Raw genomic sequence first — 14,651 nt, 5'->3', positions numbered from 1 at the left:
CAGGGGGGGCAGATGTGCCGGATCTGTAAAAGCAGCAAAGAGTCCTGTGGCTCCTCATAGAATAACAGCCGTGTGGGAGCATGAGCTTTCATGGGTGAATCCCCACTTCGTCGGATGGATTCAGAAGGAAGCACTTTGGGAAAATCAGTCAAGGCCCTTAGCTGAGCTGAGACACAGACCCAGTGACCCCTGCACCACCCTGGGAGGGCAGTGGGGTTGAGTGGTCAGAGCAGGGAGGGGGCTGGGCACCAGGACCCCTGGGTTCTATCCCTGGCTCTGGGGGTGGAGTGAACTGGGATCCAGGACTCCTGGGTTCCATAGGGGAAACTGTTTTTCCCTGTGCTTCCCTCCCTAGTGATCCCAGCCCAGCCCCCTAGTGGAGACTGAGCACAAGTGGGGGGAGTTGTTCTCCCACTTTGGACTTATGATTCAAACCCCTCCCCCAGGGGCTGTGATATCAAGAAATCTGCCCCCCACCCCCAACACAGAGAAAACTGGTGGAATTCTGTCCACACGCAGAGAATTTTCTCCGCCGGGCTCCTTCGGTTCATCTCGCTGCTCTCCCTACTGCCGCCAGACACTGCTCATCTGCATAACCCCGCCCATGGACACATGACACCTTCTGTCCTGCTGGTTTCAAGTGAGTGAGTTGCCCTCGGGGAGTGAGCAGGTCCCAGCACGTCACAGCCCCAGCCAGGGCCGGCTCCAGGCACCAGCTCAGCAAGCAGGTGCTTGGGGCAGCCCAGGGAAGGGCGGCATGTCGAGTCTTTGGCAGCAATTCGGCAGCGGGTCCTCGGTCCCTCTTGGAGGAAGGACCTGCCACTGAATTGCTGCTGAAGAAGAAAGTGGTGCAGTGGAGCTGCCGCCGATTGTGATCACAGATTTTTTTTTTCGTGCCGCTGGGTGCGGCTAAAACCCTGGTGCCGGCCCTGGCCCCAGCTCACGGCTCAGCCCCAGCACTCGTCATAGCATGTCACAGCCTGGGGCAGGGAGATATTGGGGAAGGGGATGAGGAGAGACCCAGCCCCATAGACCCATAGGGGCAGCGGGATATGGGGGCAGGAGAGGGGATGGCGGGGAGAGACCCATCTCCATAGACCCCCAGAGGCAGGAACTGAGGGGAGAAGGGGGGAGGGAGGGATCCAGCCCTATAGACCTGTAGGGGCAGGGAGATATTGGGGGCAGGAGGGGAGAAGGGGGGTTGGCAGAGACCCAGCCCGGGGTGCAGGGGAAATGGGGTGGTTTGGAAGGAACTGGGGAGGAGAAGAGACACATGGCAGGACAGGAAACCGACTCACTCCGAATACATGCAGAGCAGGGCAGGGCGGAGGCAGATCATGCTGGTCCCAGGGTAATTTCGGGGGGTTCTGATTCCCCACTCAGCTGGGGGGCTCACCTCTGGGCTGAGGAGGATGCAGGGGCTGTGTGTGTGTGTCAGGCTGGGGGAGCTGCCTGGGCAGAGGTGCTGAGCCACGTAAATTATCCCGATCTAAACGCCATTGTAGAGAACACTATGTTGGCACACCGCTTCCTGGCAGCCAGAGACTGTGCTTTCTACACCTGCTCCTGTGGATGTGACCTCTCTCCTGATCGCTAAGGAAAGGAGCCTTTCCAGGAAATGGCCACAGCTTCTGGGAATCCGCATGTGGCTGTGAACAGAATTTGGCTCCTGGAACACAAGGCAACTTAAAAGCTGAGCACGCAGACAGGGGCTTGAACCCTGGCCCCTCAGATTAAAAGCCTGATGCTCTACCAACTGAGCGACCTGGGCTTGTTAAGAGCATCTTCACCGTTCACCACAGGAGTGAGCAGGCAGGCAAAAGAGAGGCAAAAGAAAGTCCCCAGAACTCCTCCTCTTTCTGCACAGCCACTGCCTGTCAGCAGGATTCCTCCTCCTCCTCCCTCCTGTGCCTCAGTGCGACTAAATCTCCACAGCTAGACAGCCGGTCCGTCCGCTGCACCCCAATCCCCCATGCCTGAGCCTCCTGTCAAAGCCCTGCACCTGGCCCCGTATAATTAAGTCTCACATCTCACTGGGAACTCGACTTCTTGTGCCAGAGAGTCTCGCCCCCCCTCAATAGGTGACCCAAGAAACACAGGCCTGGTCTACACTAGGCGTTTAAATCAGTTTTACGAGCGTAAAACTGATTTAACGCCACAACCGTCCACACTAGGAGGCACCTTATATCGATTTTAATGGCTCTTTAAATCGGTTTCTGTACTCCTGCCCGACGAGAGGAGTAGCGCTAATATCGGTATTAACATATCGGAATAGGGTTAGTGTGGCCGCAATCGACGGTATTGGCCTCCGGGAGCTATCCACAGTGCACCACTGACCGCTCTGGACAGCATTCTCAACTCGGATGCACTGGCCAGGTAGACAGGAAAAGCCCGCGAACTTTTGAAATTCATTTCCTGCTTCGACAGCGTGGAGAGCTCATCATCACAGGTGACCACGCACAGCTCATCAGCACAGTTAACAATGCAGTCTCCTGAGAATCGAAAAAGAGCCCCAGCATGGACCGCTCGGGAGGTACTGGATCTGATCGCTATATGGGGAGATGATTCAGTGCTAACAGAACTGCGTTCCAAAAGACGAAATGAAAAAGTATTTGAAAGAATTTCTAAGGCTATGACGGCTAAAGGCCACAGCAGGGACTCCGTGCAGTGCAGAGTGAAAGTTAAGGAGCTCAGACAAGCCTACCAGAAAACCAAAGAAGCAAACGGAAGGTCCGGGGCAGGTCGAAAAACATGCCGCTTCTATGATGAGCTGCATGCAATTTTAGGGGGCTGCGCCACAAGTACCCCACCCCTGACCGTGGATTCCGAGGTGGGGGTTGTAATCTCTGCCATGTCTGAGGATTATGCAGATGGGGAAGATGAAGAGGAAGAAGAAGAGGAAGACCTCGCAGAGAGCACACAGCACTCCGTGAACCCCAGCAGCCAGGAGCTTTTTATCACCCTGACGGAATTACCCTGCTCCCAGCCCTCACAATCAACTATTCCAGAGAATGACGCCCTGGAAGGGAGCTCTGGTGAGTGTACCTTTGCAAATAGCAAACAGTGTTTTTTAAGCAAGCCTTTTTTAATGATTGATTTGCCCAGAGGACTTGGGATGCATTCGCAGACAGTATAGTTACTTAGAAAAGTTTGTTAACATGTCCGGGGATTGAGAGGAAATCCTCCAGGGACATCTCGATGAAGCGCTCCTGTAGGTACTCCAGAAGCCTTTGCAGAAGGTTTCTGGGCAAGGCATCCTTGTTCCGCCCACCATGGTAGGACACTTTACCATGCCATGCATGTAGCAAGTAATCAGGTATCATTGCGTGGCAAAGCATCGCAGCGTATGGTCCCGGGGACTGCTGGCATTCAAGAAGCATCCGCTCTTTATCTTGTTCTGTTATCCTCAGCAAAGTGATATCGTTCAGGATAACCTGGTTAAAAATCAGGAATTTAAGTAAGGGGGGTGGCCATTTTTCTGCTTTCGTGGAATGCAGCAGCTTAAAAAAACACTTTCCTGCACGTAGCGAAGCGGGGAGGAGGAGTGAAATGCCGATGATCTTTTCTGTTTGGTCACCGGTGGGTGGGGAGGAAGGTTGTTGATTAGCAGGGAGCTAGCGTGGTATTAGCCATGCGTTGGGGAGGGTAAATCACTGAGACAGTGGCTTACCATGGCCGCATGCAAGCTGAATTCTGATGCCTGGACCTGATGTGTCTGTGAGATCTGTAAACCCAGAGCTGCAAGCGGTCACTATTAAGATGAAAATGCGACCTTGTAGGGAAATCACATGTGCTAGGTGAATAGTGATGTTCACTGTGAAACAGTATAACCATTGTTCTGTAAAATGTATCTTTCTAAATATTTATCTCCCTCATGCAGCTGCAATTTTTCAAGCGTCCCTCCTCCATCCCAAAGGCTAGCACAGATAAGGCGGAGGAAAAAGAAGGCGAGATGAGATGTTCTCGGATATTATGGAAGTTACACGCAATGAAAGAGCTCATCTGAATGAGTGGAAGGACGTGGTTTCAAATTACAGGAAAGAGGCCAGTGAACGTGAGGACAGGAGGGACAACCGAGATGAGAGGTGGCGGCAGGAAGACCGGCAGGAAAATCAGCGGTGGCGGCAGGAAGATCAGCGGTGGCGGGATGCAACTCTGGGGCTGCTGCGTGATCAAACTGACATGCTCCGGCGTCTTGTGGAGCTTCAGGAACGGCAGCAGGATCACAGAGTGCCGCTGCAGCCCCTGTATAACCACCCTCCCCCCTCACCATGTTCCTTAGCCTCCTCACCCAGACGTGTAAGAACGCGTAGGGAGGCTCCGTGCACCCGCCCACTCCACCCCCGTGGACAGCCCAACCAGAAGGATGCCGTTACTCTGAATTTTTTTTTAATGGCCTTCTCCATCCCTCCTTTCCTCCTCCCAAAGCACACCCTTACTTCTCTCCCTCTTTTTATAATGAATCAATAAAGAATTCATGCTTTTAAATGAGAGTGACTTTATTTGCATAAGTAAGCTGTACTCGAAGGGGAGGGGAGTTGCTTACAGGGACTGAGTCAATCAAGGGGTTGGGTGTTCATCAACAAACACAGCAGTCACACTGTACCCTGGCCATTGATGAAGCTCGTTTTCAAAGCTTCTCTGATGCGCACCACTTCCTGGTGTGCTCTTCTAATCTCCCTGGTGTCTGGCTGCGCGTAATCAGCGGCCAGGTGATTTGCCTCAGCCTCCCACCCCGCCATAAAGGTCTCCCCTTACTCTCACAGAGATTGTGGAGAATACAGCAAGCAGCAATAACATAGGGGACATTGGTTTGGCTGAGGTCTGAGCGAGTCAGTAATGTGCGCCAGCGAGCCTTTAAACGGCCAAATGCACATTCCACCACCATTCTGCACTTGCTCAGCCTGTAATTGAACAGATCCTGACCACTGTCCAGGCTGCCTGTGTATGGCTTCATGAGCCATGGCATCAAGGGGTAGGCTGGGTCCCCCAGGATAACGACAGGCATTTCAACATCCCCAACTGTTATTTTCTGGTCTGGGAAGTAAGTCCCTTGCTGCAGCCGTTTAAACAGAGTAGTGCTTCTGAATACGCGAGCGTCATGAACCCTCACTGGCAATCCCGCTTGGATGTTTGTGAAACGTCCTTGTGATCCACCAGTGCTTGCAGCACCATTGAAAAGTACCCCTTCCGGTTTACGTACTGGGTGCCCTGGTGCTGCGGTGCCAAGATAGGGATATGGGTTCCATCTATCGCCCCACAGTTAGGGAATCCCATTGCAGCAAAGCCATCCACTATGGCCTGCACGTTTCCCAGAGTCACAACCTTTCGTAGCAGCTTAGTGATTGCTTTGGCTACTTGCATCACAGCAGCCCCACAGTAGATTTTCCAACTCCAAATTGATTCCCGACTGACCGGTAGCTGTCTGGCGTTGCAAGCTTCCACAGGGCTATCGCCACTCGCTTCTCTACTGTGAGGGCTGCTCTCATCTTGGTATTATGGCGTTTCAGGGCAGGGGCAAGCAAGTCACAAAGTTCCATGAAAGTGCCCTTATGCATGTGAAAGTTTCGCAGCCACTGGGAATCGTCCCACACCTGCAACACAATGCGGTCCCACCAGTCAGTGCTTGTTTCCTGGGCCCAAAATCGGCGTTCAATGGATAGAATCTGCCCCATTACCATCAGGATCTCCAAAGCGCCGGGGCCCGCGGTTTGAGATAATTCTGTGTCCACGTCCTCATCACTGTCATCGCCGCGCTGCCGTATCCGCCTCTTACTCGCCTCGGTTCGAAGGTCCTGGTTCAGCATATACTGCACGAGAGTGCGCGAGGTGTTTAAAACATCCACGATTGCGGTATGGAGCTGAGCAGGGTCCATGCTTGCTGTGCTATGGCGTCTGCACGGTTCACCAAGCAAAAAAGGCGCGAAACGGTTGTCTGCCACTGTCAGGGAGGGAGGGAGGGGTGAGGCTGTACCCAGAACCACCCGCGAAAATGATTTTTGCCCCATCAGGCACTGGGATCTCAACCGGAAATGCCAAGGGGCGGGAGGCTGTGGGAACTATGGGATAGCTACGGGATAGCTACCCACAGTGCAACGCTCCAGAAATCGACGCTAGCCTCGGACCATGGACGCACACCACCGATTTAATGTGTTTAGTGTGGCCACGCGCACTCGATTTTATAAAATCTGTTTTACAAAACCGGTTTATGCAAATTCGGAATAGTCCCGTAGTGTAGACGTACCCACAGTGTCCACCTTTTCCAAAGAAGTGCATGAAGTAGGCGCCCGCATGGCTTAACGGATAAGGTGCCTGACTTTGAATCAAAAACTTGAGGGGTCAAGTCCCTTTGTGGTTGCGTTGATGCAGTTTTACCTTCATGCTGAAAGTCCTGCTCCTTTCAAATCTGGAACCTCTTCTTGGCCGCTCAGGCCAATGCTCTGGCTTCAGCTAGAGCCCCGGGAAGGAGTTGGGGGTTGGATGTCACAAAGGCTGGGGCATGAGCCCCAGGTGCTTCCAGTCTAGCCTTTGCTATTCCTGAATTCCCAAAGGAAATGGACGGCTGCCCGGGCTAGCGTGTGGAGCAGTTTCCTCTGTCCCTGTGCTTGAGGGGTTGCTACATAGCGCCTTGGGAGCCTGGATGTTTCTCTGCTTCTCACCAGCTGGAGAAAAGCCTCTTGGGATAACATCTCCTGCCCCACTGCAAAAGTGAGCATGGAGTATGGGAACGGTAAGAGGCCCCACCAGGGGGGCTGGCCCTGCTTTCCTACCGTCTACTGATGTTGGACACAGAGCATCAGCAGCCGCCCCGCATGGTGGTCTGCGGGTGGCCTTCAGTGGGGGTTTGGCATGGCAGGGAGCAGGCTGGCCGGGAGTCTTGTTGCCTGTCTGCTGGCCACACATAGGCATGGTCCTGCCCTCGTCTAGCCCCGCCCTCAGTCACTCTGTGGCTTATAAGCCTTCCCTCGGAGCTGTCAGCACCAGCCGCCTCTGCTCCAGGTGCCCAGAGGAGGAGAGGTGTGCTGGGCTCCAGCCTGGGACTCTGCCTCCCTCCTGCCTATCAAGCCTGGCCCTGGCACTGCTTTCTTCAAGTGCCATGTGAGCAAGAGGAAAAGTGTGGCTACAAGCACCAGACTTGTGGGCATCAGGTGAAGCAGTGAGAATCCCAACCACTAGAGCCACTTCTAAACCCCCACCAAAGACCTGGCTCTGGTGGGGAAAGGAGTTAACCAGCAGGAGGGGTATGACCCACTTTTGTATAGCTGGAGACAGGAAAGCACTTTGAGCACCAGATCTTTACCACCAGCTAACACAAGGTCCCACTGAGATTTGAACTCAGATTGCAGGATTCAGAGTCCTGAGTGCTGCCCTTTACACCATGGGACCAGCTTGTATTGGTCTCTTGGGACATTGGAGACTCTCACAGGGCTGGCTTGTGTAAGGGACTGTTGGCCCTTTACTAAAACTTAGTGGGGTTTGGTTGGCTAGTTCCCAGTCCCAATAGAAGGGGGAAGGGCCAATGGGAAATCAGGACCCTGAGACTGACAGGCCCCTGGGGCAATGGTCACCAACGGGTAGGGAACAAGTGAGAATTTGTTAATGGAGAAAAATTCCTGGTGAAAATTGGCAAAGCTGTGCAGATTTTGAAAAGTTCCAGTGAATTTACACATGAAGATACAAACAGAGAGACAAACACGCACACAGAGAATGAGAAAATCACACACTGCACAGGCCCACACAGACATAACAAAACCAAACCCACACAGCACACAGAGCCATATACACAAAAAGGAAAACCTCACAAAATATAGAAAGAACAAATCCACACCAAAAATACAGAAGCCCACAACAGGAAACACAAAACCCACATATCAAAAGAATACAAAGCAAAAAACAATATTAATGCAAAAATCATACACACATCCATGCACACAGAACTATGCAAGACATCCACCAAAATCACACAGGACCCACATGCACATCAACGTGACAGATGAAAACCACACCAGCATACAGCAAGCCAGGCAGGGTTTGAGTCTCACAGTGAAGTGGGTGAGCACACAGGTGGTTTGGGAGCAAAGACTGAGAGGAGTCAGGGGCAGTGCTCTGGGCTCTGCCTGACCCCTCCTGACACAGGCAGCTGGTGGAGGGCAGAGCCTGGTAGATCTGTGGAATCTGCCCTGCTCTCTGTAAAGCAAGGGGACCTCAGTGTCTTCTGAGCAGGAATTGTATTTTCTGCAGGGCAAACTGATTGGCAGAAGCCATTTGCTTAAAGGAAACTAGGGCTGCAGGTGAGGTTTGAACTCACAACCTCAGCATCACTCCACTCAGCACTGCTCTGTAAGTCCTGGGCACTAACCCATTGCACCACTGGGCCCTGCTTTCAGGAGCTTGTCTCATGTTTCATGGCTGGATTAGAGGAGTGGGGGGGTTGCATTAGCTAATACAAATCCATATGAAAGGCTGCAGAATGGCAGCAGCAGAGGGGGGGAGCCTCCTTCCAGGTGAAAGAGCTGGTTCCCCCTTCCGTTGCTCAGGGGAAGGGTGGTGCTTTGAGCCCACCTGGTGCTGGAGCATCTGCGGGGGGAGATTAACGGGACTCAGGAGGAAGGAAAGGGAGGAAGTCTTTCTATCCCTGCCTAGCTCCACTGGTCTCCTGTGGCCCTTTCGGCTCCCTGCTCCCCTGTTGGGAGAGGCAGAGACCCGCCCCCAGCGGGGTGCGTCACGGGGTGGCTGTGTCCCGTGGCGTGTGTGGGGGAGGGTTGGATGGGGCTCAAGGGGAGAAGGTTGTGTGTGACAGTGCGTGGGGGAGGGGGAGGGTGTGTTCCTTAGGATAGAAACAGAGGTGAAAGTAAGCTGGTACAAGCTGGTACGGCATAGCGGCAAGAGCCAATACGCCGTGCCGGACTGCACCGGCTTTTGCTGTGGGGATTGAAAGGGCTCTAGGCTCCCCGCCACAGCTGGCAGCCCAGAGCCCTTTAAACCCCCCACCCGCGGCTCCGGCGGCCAGGCTGGGGCCGGATTTAAAGGGCTCTGGGCTGCTGCGGCTGCGGTCAGCCCAGAGCCCTTTGAATCCCGGCCGCGGCTCTGGTGGCTGGGCTGGGGCCAGAATTTAAAGGGCTACCTCTGCAGCTGGGAGGCCCTGGTTCATTTAAAGGCCCTTGGTCTCCCAGCCACAGCTGGTACTCCAGGGCCTTTAAATCTTGAGAGGCCACGCCCCCCCGATGAGGCCACGCCCCTTCTGGATGAGGCCACGCCCCCTCGGGACTCCGGCAGTACCGGTAAGTCCTGTAAGTTACTTTCACCCCTGGATATAAATGATGGAAAACACAGGGGTAGTGACAGTGAAGCCCCGTGTCTGAGTGTTATGACTATGTGTGGTGTTGCCATTCACCTTCTCCTCCTATGGTCTCAGCTTTCATTGAATCCAGCATTTTTTCTCCTGTCATCATCCCAGAGGTGTCCCACATGCCTCAGCTACCGAGTGTCCCTCTTAGAGACGCTGAGGACTGGAACTGAATTCAGCTGCTGGGCAGCTCTGCTAGGTCTTTATTCATTTGCATAGGAAAATAGTGTTTAAATTCATTTCAAGCCCCCCTCAACTTCAGCGAACTCCTGAACATACTGGAGATGGGTGTGGAAATCGATTTTCATTTGAAAAAGTTTCTTTAAGGGACTCATTTGGAGTGGAACTAGGAACCCATTACCCTACAGGAAACATTCACCCACTGAGCTATACTCTCAACAGAGAACATCCTGTATAGCCCAGAGCAGGAACAGTTTTTAACCTGGGGGTTAGTAAACTTTATCTCTATACAAACACCACAGCTTACAAACTCCCCACCCCCGCTCTGTGTCACCAGAGCACAACAACTCTCCTTGGAGCACACACAGCTCCCCAGCTCCCTGCCCGTCAGTCTCTCCAGCATTGCTCCAATCCCTTAAAGCAGGGTCTCAACCTCAATTTACCTTAGGGCCAGGGCCAGTCCTCCAATCCTCCCAGTGGGCCAATAATGTCACTCATACCGCCCAGAACCAGCCCCCCAAAACTCCACCCCCCACTTGCCTAAGGCTCTGGGAGGGAGTTTGGGTGAGGGGAGGTCTAGGGTGCAGGCCCTGGGCTGGGGCTGGGGATTGGGGTGCAGGAGGGTGCAGCCTCTGGGGAGTTTGGGTGCAGAAGGGGTGAGAGGCTGGTCTCTGGAAGGGAGTTTGGGTGGTGTGGTGGTTCTGGGGTGCAGGATCTGGGATGGAGTTTGCAGCACCGTAACATGGGCGAGGCGAGTGAGGCAATTGCCTCGGATGCAGAAAGTGGAGGCGCAGCTCTACCACGATCAGAGGCGCTTCGCTGCCACTTCTTCGGCGGCAGTTCGTCAGTGGGTCCTTCTCTCCGAGAGGACTCAGGGACCCACTGCTGAATTGCCACCGAAGGATGAATGAAGCGGCGGTGGCAATTCAGTGGCAGGTCCTTCCCTCCGACAGGGATCAAGGACCCGCAGCCAAAGAGCCTGGAGCTGGCCCTTGCCTCGGGCACAAAAATTCCTTGTACGGCTCTGGGAGTTTGGGTGTTGGGTGCAGGCTCTGGGCTGGGGCAGGGAGTCGGGGGCCCCGGAGGAGGGTGGGGTGCAGGCTCTGGGAGGGAGATTAGGGTGGGCAGGAGGGTGTGTGTGGAGGAGAGGGTGCAGGCTGTGGGAGGGAGTTGGGGGCAGGTGTGTGTGGACCGGGCTGCAGGCTCTGGGAGGAGTTTGCAGGGAGGAGGGGGTATGTGGGGAGGGGTGGCGGTGCAGGCTCTGGGAGGAGTCAGGCGCTTACCTGGGTCTCCCTGGTGGGGTGGGCTGGGGGGCCTCAACATTCTGCTGCCCCCGGGCATCACCCCCGCAGTGTCCCATTGGCTGCAGGGGCTCGGGGTGGGGGCAGCGCATGGAGGCCCAGCCCCACCCTGCCCTGCCATGGGGAGGGGCCGACAGCCACTGGAGCGAGCAGGCAGATGCTGCTCAGCTCCGCTGCACTGCTGGGGCCCCTGGGGAGGAGCGCCTGGGGGCAGCAGGTGGGGCCAAGGAGAGATCCGGTCCCCAAACTGCTGGAGCCCCACGGGCGAGATCTGGGGATCAGGACTGCCAGCCAGCCAAACACCTTGAAGAGGAGGCGTCCCTCTCCTGTCAAAAACTGATCTTCCTCCTTCAGTTCAGTGACAGCCTGAATTGGTCCTTTTGCCGGCAGAGCCAGAGGATTGAAAGCAGCAACATCAAACCCCGGTGTAGCTCGCAGGAATGGACATAAACACTCCCTGGTGTCTGAGGAGATGTTCAGCTTTGCCCTTGGTCAACTACAAGGCCAAAGGGAAAGGAGGTGGCACCAAACACAGGTACAAGTACTAACAACAGTGGCTGCCTTTTAGCCATAGATTTTAATCGGGGCAATAAGTTGAAACAAACCCCTGTTAAATCGAGGGCCGCCCAGAGGATTCCGGGGGTCCAGGGTCTTCGGTGGCGGGGGGCCCCCGCTTTGGCAGTAAGTTAGCGGCGGAGAGTCCTTCCGTTCCGGGACCCGCTGCCAAAGTGCCCCAAAGACCCACAGCGGGGGCCCCCCACCGCCGAATTAGCGCCGAAGCGGGACCCGCCCCCGAAGTGCAGCCCCCACCACGGGCCTTTGGGGCACTTCAGTGGCGGGTCCCGGAACGGAAGGACCCCCCCCCGCCGAAGACCCGGCTGCACTCCGGCGGCAGGTTCCGCTTCGGCGGTAATTCGGTGGTGGTGGGGGGGGTGTCCTTCTGTCCCAGAGAGGAAGGACCCCTGGCAGGCAAAGACCGGGAGCGAAGAAGCTCTGGGGCCCGGGTCCCATGAGAGTTTTCAGGGCCCCGGAGCGAGTGAAGGACCCTGCTCCAGGGGCCCCGAAAAACTCTCGTGGGGGCCCCTGCTGGGCCTGGGGCAAATTGCCCCATTTGCCCCCCCCTCTGGGCGGGCCTGCATACAGGAGGCCTGTGATATGCAGGGGGTCAGATTAGATGCTCTAATGGTCTCTTCTGGCCATAAAGTCGACTAATTTCTGAAAAACTGAGTGTAGCATTGGGAGCAGCAGCGTCTGATGTTTTCCTGTCTAGCCGGCTTGCTTCCTAGAACGAACGCTCCTTGAGTGGGGTGATCCACAGGGAGTAGCTCAAACCTCCAAAGTGCCTGGCCAGGGGCAGGACATTAGCCCAGCAAGGGAGGGGTGTGGCAGTGGGGCCAGGATTTCATCCCATGATATCAAAATTCATCTTAGTAAAAGTATCAATGAATCAGTTTGCAGGATTTATATCAAGCATCCTAAAGTAGTTTACATATTGCTCTAATTATGAGATCATCTCTCTGCTGGAGAATGTTATCTTAGGATAATGGTCTCCCGCTGCGAAGCATTTATGGAAAAAATGTTGACGTGTGATATTTATTTTCAAAACCTAAGGCTTTGATCCTCTCTCAATGTTCTGTTACGATGACTTTGTTTCTGTTCAAATTATCAGAATATATATCTAATAATTTTCTCAGCTGAATGTTGAAGCAGTAACGTAACAGATGTTTCCCAAACAGTTATTGACCTGAAGCATCGTGATTCGTTTAGAACAACTTATTGTTTGATTCAGCCAGTCAGATCAGTTCAGTTTATCCATAAAAACACATCCAGAGAAAGTTGACAATGGTGATGGAGAGAGGGTGGGTGAGAGGGGCTGAGCTGTTGTCTTAAATACTCTTTATGCATCTGATTAATTAGCACAGATTTAATTTAATATACATCTAGTTTAAAATTGGAAGAACTTTACTACTTACTCTCTACTTTCTCTTCATGTAAATTCAAGCATTGCACTATGCAAACTTGGGACAGCTATAATGTTAAAGAACCTGAATCTCTAAACAGGACTCAGGAGGGCATTTGGATAAAAATCCCAGCACCTTCCCTCTTCTGACAATTGGGGAAGAGGAGTTCTCTGGGCTTCTCCCAGGGCATCGCCCTGATCCCACCCCTATATTTCATATTTACTGCTGATTGATAGATTTAACCCTCCAGTTGGTTTGGTGGCTTTAGCTGGTTTTGTCAAGCTCTGTTATTGTCTCTAATTCCTTCATCAGCACAGGAAAATACAATGAATCAGCCTGGCTGATTCTCCTCTGTGTGTCTTTAAAAATACAGTGAATTTAAAAGACACTATTATTGTTTATTTTTTGTTTGCACAGGTTCCATTCTGGGAGCTATGTATACAAGTCATTGTTAAACCTCAGGAACATCTGAGTTCAACTCCTTTAAAATAATGTTTGAACTATAAAGAAAATTAAACAGTGATTTCTTTTGAAATGTCAAGCTATTTTGCCCTTTTTCTAAAAAAATTCTCCGTGTCAACTAAGTCCTTGGATTGTTTGAAAACAAAATGTATTTTTGCATGGGGAAAATTTTATGTTCAATACCCACATGAGTAACACGTGGGTGCTGGGAATCCTGCAAGGGGGGCCACAAGGAAGCACTGTCCCTCCTCAGTCTGCAAAATGGGAAAAGATCAATGGCTGGAGTAGCTTCCACTGCTCTAATACCTATTAAAGTCAATGATTTAGGTACATAACTATAGGCACTCAAGTATGGAAATTTTGGCCTATGTGATTTGACCAGGGCCACAGTGGGAGCCAGTGTCAACGCTAGGATTAGTCCTTTGTTCTCATCCCTGAGCCCACTACATACTATATTGCCTCTTCTATTTGTCTGCCCCTTTTTGTGGTCAAACGTCATGCTGGATGCTCAGCAGAAGAACTTGTGATAGTCCTAGTGTATCAACGGTAGCCTGAGTGGTGCTGCCCACTCCAGCTGCAAAATGATCTGGGGCCTTCCCAAAAATCAAAGAGCTTCTGGCTGTGATTTGTCAGTCCTCAAAGGCCAGCCAGGTGACTGTAAATAACTTACAATCACTAGGAAAAATTAGTATCAAGATTCCAACTCTAGCAGTCAGACAACATTGGTTCAATTTACAAGAGATTACTTTTTATATTCCTTGGTTCCCCCCAAATCAGGAAGGGCCTGTGACCACAGGTCCTGCAGGGTACAAAGGGCAGGTCTACATCCCTTTTCTCTTTGTGCATAGTCCTGCCTGCTACCTTTTCAGTTTCAGTTCTGCTACCACAGCACTGATCAGCACATAAGAATAGGAAAGGGCACACACACACTCCCCTCCTGGTGTTGGGAGGGGAACACAGGAATGTTATGTGCTCTTATTCAGCACATAAGAATGTTATGGCACATAGGAATGTTATGGAATAACATAGGAATGACTTAGGGCACATAGGAAAGGGCACGCTGGTAGCACACGGCCAGGCAGACCAGTGTGCCTCTGGCTCCCAACGGGGCTGCGCACCTGTGTCTGTCTGTCTCCCCCCCACCTCCACCAACGTGGCCTGATAGTTCACGCTTGCGATCTCGTCACCCTCCCGCTCCATCCATCTTTCACTCCCTTCCCTGCGTCTCTCCATCCTTGTCCTCTGTCCCGTCCCCTGTCTCCATCCGTCCCTGCCCCCTTCGTCCCCTCGGTCCCGTCCCTGCATCCCCCCAGCCCTGTCCTCTGTCCCGTCTCCATCCGTCCCTGCCCCCTTCGTCCCCTTCGTCCCCTCCGTCCCGTCCCTGCATCCCCCCAGCCCTGT

General features: G+C 53.2%; 1 non-coding gene across 1 annotated transcript; it reads right to left on the bottom strand.

Moving 5' to 3' along the window:
* Positions 1-7,314: 7,314 nt before the first annotated feature.
* TRNAQ-CUG lies at positions 7,315-7,386 on the bottom strand. Its single transcript has one exon. It is a non-coding gene; the product is annotated as a tRNA-Gln (tRNA).
* Positions 7,387-14,651: the final 7,265 nt, after the last annotated feature.

Source organism: Mauremys reevesii, linkage group 17, assembly GCF_016161935.1.
Source record: "Mauremys reevesii isolate NIE-2019 linkage group 17, ASM1616193v1, whole genome shotgun sequence".
NCBI classification, from domain to species: Eukaryota; Metazoa; Chordata; order Testudines; family Geoemydidae; genus Mauremys; species Mauremys reevesii.
Note: the sequence above shows the minus strand (reverse complement) of the source record. Positions and strands in the feature narration are given on the sequence as shown.